This window comes from Rhea pennata, chromosome 1 (genome assembly GCF_028389875.1).
Source record: "Rhea pennata isolate bPtePen1 chromosome 1, bPtePen1.pri, whole genome shotgun sequence".
NCBI lineage: Eukaryota > Metazoa > Chordata > Aves > Rheiformes > Rheidae > Rhea > Rhea pennata.
The window spans coordinates 119,778,537-119,787,357 of NC_084663.1; the positions used below are offsets into that span (position 1 = coordinate 119,778,537).

The following is an 8,821-nucleotide window of genomic DNA, read 5'->3' on the forward strand; positions in this document are numbered from 1 at the left end:
CTCCATAGGGGCACTAATTCTGGTGTCTTTTATCTATTCAGCTGTCTTTCTCCTTTTTTTTTTTTTTTTTTTTTTTAAAGGATGTGCAAGAATTTTATTTCCCTCAGATCATGAAATCCCTCCCAGGTTTGGTTAAAGTTGACCAAAGTGTCCAAAAGCTCTTGGGGGAAACAGGAAGTCAGAAGAAAAAAAATGGCTGATTGACTCCATGACTCTCATTTCCTTAAGCTATATCCAAATTTAAAAATATCCTTGCTGAGAAATCATGAATTCATGTAACTGGTACTTGATGAACAAACTTTCCTACAGGGACATGTTCCTTTCAAGGGAAGAGGAAGGTGAGCATGAAGCACTAGGAGAATGAAATACCCTGGAAAACTACATTCTTTTAGATATTTTCAATATCCTTGAAAACAGCAAAAGCGAAGTATGCTCATTTAAGATCTCTTCACTTCCTTCCCAACAACTAAACTCTCCACTGGAGCGTGTAACGACATAGGATACAGAGACCTAATGAAAGTGAGGGGAGCTTTTATCTTAAAAAGGTCTGTTGTGGGAAGCAGATGTATTGCTTTTGATTTATGGGACATGTTATTCACAATTCTCAACCTTTTTTCACAGTAGGTGAAGTTCACAAATGCTGGCCCTTCTGAGTGGGATTCTAATAAGTTCCTTTTGGAAAATGCTTTTGCATTAGGGAAAGATGGCTACCTACCTTAAATCTGGCACACACTGGGCATACGTTCCCAGCAACAAGGTGTTTCTGTGAGAACACAGAAGGAATTTAAAGAAGATGAGATCAAAATCCCTATCTTTTAAAATCTGTTTGGTGTTTTTCCCACATGACCAAAGTATGTGTACCCCTGAAGTAAGAGCTCCAGACACTAGTTAGTTTTTTTTTGGTTTACTTAGGAACATTAAAAGCAATACAGGTTCTGCTTGGGAAAAAAATGTATGCATGGGACCAAAGAGCCTATTGCTTCCAAAGTTCAATTTCCATATTTGGACAGAATGAAAGCTATCATGTGGGTAACAATCACTTGGATGACAGAGATTAAAAAGCAAATGAATGATTACTATAAAGGTCACAGTAGAATTAAAACGTTCATTTAAAGACTTTTGGGCAGGAATCTGCTTTTCTATAAATCAGCCAAGTTAACAAAACTGGTTTGCACTGAGACAAAGAAAAGATACTGTACTACAGTCAGAAGGCAAACTTGTAATGAAGAGGAAAATTTATTTCCCACCAAATCAAAAAAGTTCAAATGCTGGGAAAAGATACATGAGGAACAAATTCCTATGGCTACTTATCCACCAAGTGCAAGGGAGCAATCCACTTCACACCTGGCAGCAAGCAGTTACTCCAGAAATCTCAGTGCAATCAGTGAGATTGCCTCCTCAGCTATGGAAACCCTTGTCTGTATGAGGAGAAAAGCACATCTGGCCCAGAGAGTGGAATTCAAGCTGGCGGAGAAAAGGCTACATAGAGATTTCTGTGGAGAGTGACTGCTTACAGTGCTCTCCCACAAGATGAATCCTTTGCTTGATGTGTCTAAAGAGCTCCAGCAAAACCCACTGTTTGCAAAAAAAAAAAAAAAAAAAAAGGCAATTTAAAATAAAAACTTTTTTTAAAAAAAGCCAGAGGCAAAAAATACAAGGGTTTGCTCAACTGCAGCTAGTTTTTATTTTTCTTCCAAAATACAATTCATTAAGTATTTTGAGACTGATTTTGTTATTCCTGTGGGAAAAATGGCTAAGCTCCAGCAGATTTTCATGAGCTAAGAAAATGTTTCTCCCTCATTTTATCTCCCCCTGGTCTCCTCACAAGGTTTGCCAATCAGTGTCAACACAGAGGTGGTGGTTTCAATATTCTGTGTCATTAGGTGCCTGCAGAGCGCTTACAACGCCTCGGCTTCATGCAGGGCCAGACAGCCACAAGGGCATGGGATAGGGTTGTGCGGCCACAGGAGTAGTCATGTCACGTAATGTAGGAACATCTGTTTGCTGGAGACATTGCTAACAGGGCAAAGGGACCACAGTCCCCTGAGCTTCTACCACTAATAAAACTGTATGTGGAGTGAAGCAAGACTTACGGTTTGGCCCCAGTTTGGCACTAGTTGGGGATACCAGCTTTTCTGATACTCTATTATCCAGTCCCCCACAAAGCCTAAGTAGTTTAATGTCCAAGTACAAAATCTGCTTTCTCAGGTAGATCAACATAACTAAGCTCACTTTTTGCTTTGCTAATAATATTATTAAAATTATTATTAAAGATTCCTGGAATCTTACATGTCATGTGTTGTCCACAAATATTAGGCATCCCCCACCTATCCCTTCCATATTTTGACTTCATTTGCTGCTATGACAAAGATATCCTTTAATGAATCTTAATGACTCATCTCAAATGTTTTCTGAATTCTGATAAGTGCTAGATGGGATGACTAATAGACTACACGTAACATCGAGACAACATGAGCAATTCAGTATTTGTTTAAGCCATATTAGTTACTGATAACAGTCCTAGGCATTGCACCTGCCCCACTGTAAGAAAAAGAAGGAAAAAAAGGACAAATAGAGCAACTGCTGCTTATATTTGTATAAAGTAAATTTATCTTGTCAGTGTTCCAGCGAATGTATGTTGTGGCTGTTATAAAGCTTCCCTCTCTTGTAAAAATGACTAATTTGACATTATGCCTCTGGGGAAGTAAAAGCAAAAATGCAGCCAACTTGGCTAAGATGGAGCAGTGTTTCACAGTAAAGATGTCTACTAATCAAAGGCAGGCAGTTTTCCAAGTCTACTAGCATATGCAACAGTGGACACAACAATGTATATATAACCACTCATAACTAAAGCTGGTATTGCCTTTCCTTTTCCTATTTCTGTGAGATTTGATTTAAATCTTTGAGATACAGTGGCCTGAACAGTCTTCCATTAGAAAAGCAGAGCATCAAAATGGGATCTAAGTTTTGCATAGACTTTATGCTAGTTAAGATTACTCAGTAGATGACTCTTTCCACCTGGAAGCCTCAGGCTGAGATCCTGAACACAGAGTGGTTTGAATCACTCTGACTACAGTGGTCTATGAATGAATCTCTGCATATGTCAAAAAAGAGGCCAACAGCTTCTCCCATGTTCTTGGTACTGAAAATTGCATGTCCTCTGGGTCCCAACAGGTAGCACTTTCCAGGATCTGATCCATGAATTTCAATACGCTGTGTAGCATAGATATCTTTCTTACTCACTTGACCACAATAAGACTCACCACTGCTCTTTACGTAAGGATGTGCATATGCACTAAGCACGCTGTAAGAGGGCATATGGATGAAATCATAACATTTTCTTGCCCAGAGAGAAACAATTAGATATGACCCTATGTTCACTTCCTTGTTCCACAAATTCTGCTACCACCTAGCTCTTGACTTTTACTGCACTCTACACAAATATAAGGCAATGAAGTAAAAGAAGTGGATCATGCAAGAAAAAGGGAAATTGCTGCAGAACATAAAAAATGAGAATGAAGTAAATAAGGGAACAGGAAAAATAAAAGATCAGCAAACTATGGTGGGGTTTGCGTACTCACAGATATATATGTTGCTATATGAAAGAATTCTTATGTCATTGTTTCAAAAATATATCCAATATATCTCCAATATATCCAGTGCTTGCACAGACAGTTTGTACTTAAAAAAGTACAGCAGCAATAGCAGCAGCAACAAACAAGCTTCCTAGTAATGCCCTCTCCATTTTGGACTGCAGAACATCATTACCAATATATCTAGGGCTAACGTAACTTTTTAAAATTCGTGACAACTTACCAACTGCTAGCATGTGACTTTCACAGCCATAGAAAACAATGCAAAAATACACTTTTTACTAATGCCTTCATTGATGGGTGAGCAAATATGGTTATGAAGACCACACCAGAGTTATACATGACTTCAACATGAGAATTAAAAGTCTGCACACAAGAAAGGTAATTTCTTACATGAAATCAGCAGTACATGAAATGCAAAAAATAAAAGACAAGACTGTTAGTAAAGGAAGCTGAAGTGTACCTTTTTGAACATAAAGTCATCCAAAAACTATTACTAAATATTCTCTACAGTTTCTGAACACACTTGGCCTTAAAAAAAAATAAAAAACATGAATAACATGTGCTTTTTATTTCATGTCTCAAACTGCATCAAATGAATTAAATGTACCCAAAATGGTATGAGCAATCTCTTAAGCACTGCTTAGGCTGAATAGTTTAACGACTAATCTGCTGCTTTAATGTGGAGAGTAAAGGTTTAGTTTTTCCAATCATATGATACATTAAATAATAGAGTTCATGTGTTAGGCATCTCTCCCTGTCCATTGACAACATTATTTGAGGCATGCTCATAACATTTTCACTTGATTAAAAAATTAGAAGCTTAAGAACCTTGAATGTTTATGTTACTGAGCTGGCAGTTTGCATAATATCATTCAATTTTATGCAACACGGATGAAATATAGTGATTTTTGTTATTGTTCAAATGTGCTGACACAACTTTGACAAAGTATTTTTTTTTCTTTAGAGTAATTATTAATGTTGGTTTACATGTGTTGTGAATAATGACACACACAAATAACTTGCTGCGCTTTATGACTCACTGAAATGCCTTCACAGAAATGATCATGGTCAAATTTTGTTCACCAAATACTGTGGGGTGAACTTTTTGTTGGGGATGGTTGGTGTTGTTTTATTTTAACAGTCTCCTCCTTACCAAGCAAGGAATATACATCTGAGTTAAAGATTATTTGTATATAATTTCAAGAAAGATAGACCACCCTTTCCCCAGCGCTGTATAAATATTTTCGTTTAGTTGTGTTTGAATCGTGGAGTCAATGAGTTTCATCCTTTGTTTCAATCATAACAGTGCGTTGTTTGAAGTTTGTTTCATACTGAGATAACTGGGCCTTTATTTTTCAAAGATGTTATTTCCCAAGACCCTTTATGCTGTGATCTTATAGACGGTCCCTACTGGAGTTTCATTGTTAATTGTCTTTTAGGGGTACAAATATACGGCCTCTTCTTTTAAACCCAAGACGACTCTGTTTATTTACAGGACGGAATGCAAATGAATTATTCAGCCAGGTTGTAGCTGGTACTGCAGGGATGTGAGAGAGCGGGAGGAGGCACAGGCCTATCAACCATGCTGCATTCCTGATCACAGGCCAAGCACGTGTTCAGCTCTGTGGGCAAGGCCTACCACTCACTATAGTGGTGGGAGGAGGGATGTGTTCACCCCAGACCACAGAGGCAGCGGCACTGAGCCAACATGCAGATGAGCGCACAAGGCATATGCTGAAAGCACAACAGGGTTTTCACTCCTGTACGTCCTCGCCAGTGTCGCAAGGGAAATTCTGGAGGAGTAAGTCATATCGTCTCTGGAGCTCTGGCTGCAATGCTGCCCTTCCACATACCTTTCATCTCTTTACGTTTTAAACCTGCACATCTGTAGGATCTTCTTCCCTCTTCTTCCCTCTGTTTTGGCACCAGTCAGAATTCTGTGTGCAGCTGCTGAGTAAAGCACTTCCCTGGGATGCTCTGACAATCAACTTTTACTCTTCTCCTTCTCCCCATCTTTGCCAATGAGCTCACAAATTAGTATTGCAGCTGCTCAAGTCAGAAATCTGAAGGGGCAAATTACACCCTCAGACAATTCACCACTAGCCTAAGTGCACTATGTGATATACTTAAATACTCAAAAAATCCTAGCAAGTTCCTTCACCTTAATTTGCTGTAACCAGGGAATTCTTTTTTAGCATATTTGTAAGATACCATTCCAGAGAAAGGCAACAAAATATCCAAAACCAACATCTGAACATTCACTTGTAGTCCTTTAAAACAAGGACTTTATGAGCAAGGAGGACTGAAAAAAAAGTCTTACCTGGATTATCACAGAATTCCAGCACAGTAACTTTGCAAACATTTGTTCTTTAGTCTTCATTCTTTTTCTTTCCTCCTACCTTTCCAGTCAATTAGCACTAAGTACCTGAGGTTGTTCTCCCATAGTCCTGCGAAAAAGAAAGCAACAGCGGGTTCACAACAAAAATTCTCAGAAGTTTGCAGAGTGGTGCTGATATCATAATTAATCACCAATTTATATGGACCTCCTCCTCCAGTCTCTGCGACTGACATTACAGTAAGACACATGCATGTGCGCACAAACTAAAGCAATAGTGAGGAGGATGGGTAATTCCTAAAGAAAAACACACAGTTACACCATGCAAGAGTTTTCAACCAGAACAAAAACTGGTTCTTCTTTCTCTTTGCCTCTCCAGCTCAAAGACTTTACATTTTGACCATTAGTAGTACAGAGGGCTCAGAGAATTACAGAAAAGTCCAAGAAGGATCTTGGAGGTGGGGGGAGGGAGTCTCTCTTCCAATCTTCTGTTCAAAGCAGGGCTAACTTCACGGTTAGATCAGATTGCTCAGGCCTTTGGCCAGTTGAGTTCAAGGAATCTCCAAGGATGACTCTTCCACTCACACTGAGAATGCTTACTCCTTCTATCCAATTGGCATTTTCCCTGCTGCAGCTGAGCACCTCTAAGAAGAGTTTGGCTCCTTCTTTGCTCTTACCTCCCATTAAGCAGTTGGAGACAGCTACAACATTTTTATGTTAAAAATAAGAATTATTCAATGAAATTAACTATTCTTATATAATAAGAATTACTTTGAAAATAAAAATTTTAATAGAGCAAAATACTGCCAAATTAATCATTTTGCTCTGGATTCCTGAATGTTAATTTACCAAGCAAGAAATAATTTCCAGCCTTTCATCTTATCTCTTTGACAGATGTTTCCCCTACATAAAGGGTGGCATAATTGGTTTTGTCAGTGTTATAATTAAAATCACTATCCAGCTGACATACAGTTTTTAATGGTTTCCCTTAGGATTATAACAGATGTTGCCTTATTAGATCAGGACACTCCTGCAATATGAAATGCCATCAGCACAATCAAGACTTTTCTCTCAGTCTCTCAATGTCTGCTGTCATAATTTGCCTGATAACATTTGACCATAAGGAATGAAATACAAGTCACCTTCCTAAACAGAAGAAAATGTATTATGAAGTTTGGAGTAAATACTGAAGTATCTTATTCTGCAGCAATAGTTGCATGACCTGGCCTTTGCTGCAGCCAGAAATAGTAGGAAAACATAGAAGAGAGGGCCCTGATAACTGAGTCATTGACAGCCAAAGAAATTATGACTTTTTAACAGCAAAAATAATCACAGTTCAGAAACATTAAAGGGTCATTTGAAATCTGGTGGGGAACTCAGAACTAGCAGTTATTGGGCTCCTATTACAAGAAAAGTTACAACTATAGGACGTTACAACTATTAATTTGAAATGGGAATTAATTTAAATAAAACAATGTGTAAATAGCAAGCTTAAGTAACAGCTTTTTAAATGCAATTCAGGTCCCTAGCGCTCACTGAAATCTACAGAAGTTGAGGACGGAAGCAACAAGAAATTGTGGCTCCAAGCTGTTCTTTCGTTGTGGTTCTTTTCATTTACAGATATCAAAGACTGCATATAAAAGTTGTGGGATGGGCATTCCATGATGCAGACTGCATTTCAAGTCCTCCGAGTATCTATACCAGGATGACTGCTGGACACACTGTGGCTTCATCACTGCCAGAGCATGCAAATACATCTCAGCCCTACACACACTCAGGACAGAGCTACAAGGTCCAGTCAGGCCAAGGAGCTAGACGGCACCCTTGGATCTCCAAGCAGGATGAACGCAAAGTGTTTAGCAAGGCATTAAAAAGTCACTGTTAGGTACCAGTTACCAATATGGCAAAAGATTCAGAAAACCTAAGTGGTTCCAATAAGTGGTTAGCAGACTAAGAAAGGCAATTCATACTTCTTGACTTACAATCCAGTGTCCTTCCACCAAATCTCTCCAGTCCTCATTGGAGGAACTCATTTTGCCAAGATATTTTTAATGCAGTTACTTTATCCTTGGGTAGCTTAGGGCCCCTTGCCACTTTGCTGGGATAGCTAGATTTTTCAAGATCTGAGGAATGCCAACTCTATTTTACTGACTGTGCTGTTTGGATCTGAAATTCACATGGTGAAGCTGTTAGTGTATCTTTCGCATTGGATTTATTTACTATTAAGAAGTTCCCAAACAGCTGTAAAAGATGCAACACAACAGAATTGCTGATTTTCCACAGCAGCGTCACAATTTACTTATGAAGATATACGATTCATATGGATGCCTGGATTTTACGGCTTAATTCTTCTGATCTTAGCTAATAATTAAAAATAGGCATGGAAAATGTCCAATTTGAATTATCTCCAGGATAGCCAGGGAAAAAAAATCTCTGGCTCTCTGCATGGTCTTTCTTCTCCCTGTGCTTTCCAGTAAATCATCTGGACCTCACTCATCGGTGCAGTTCTCTGCTTGTGCAAGCAAGTTAGGCTTAAACAAACTCTCTTTGCAAAAAGGAGAAGTACCTTAAGGTAATCATGCTCTTGTGTTGACAGACGGTTCAGCCGCTGCCTGTTACCTGACAGTTAGGAGCGGGCTGTGTTTACTCGAGCTATCTCCTGTTAGTGCCCTCTGCACCCCTTGAACTGGCAAGAGTCAGGCGAGGATCAGCTCAGAAAACATCGCGGGACGCCTGGGCTTCCTCGCACCGCAGCATCCCTCCTCCTGCAACAGTGAAGAAGCCAGCTGGTGTCATGAATAAGCACATGAGACTAATCAAAAGGTTGATGTACCAGGTTAGTAGAAATACTTCCCTGGGATTAAAGCAAAAGGTCGGGGTGCTGTGGCTG

General features: G+C 39.2%; 1 long non-coding RNA gene across 2 annotated transcripts in view; it reads right to left on the bottom strand.

The window, feature by feature from the left end:
• LOC134139232 (uncharacterized) overlaps positions 1 to 8,670 on the bottom strand; it is a 74,577-nt gene extending 65,907 nt beyond the window's left edge. For both annotated transcript variants that reach the window (XR_009958094.1, XR_009958093.1), the window contains exons 1-2: positions 8,498 to 8,670; positions 5,917 to 6,043 (exon numbers count right to left, since the gene is read on the bottom strand). This is a non-coding gene — a long non-coding RNA (uncharacterized LOC134139232). The remainder of the gene's footprint in view (positions 1 to 5,916; positions 6,044 to 8,497) is intronic.
• Positions 8,671 to 8,821: the final 151 nt, after the last annotated feature.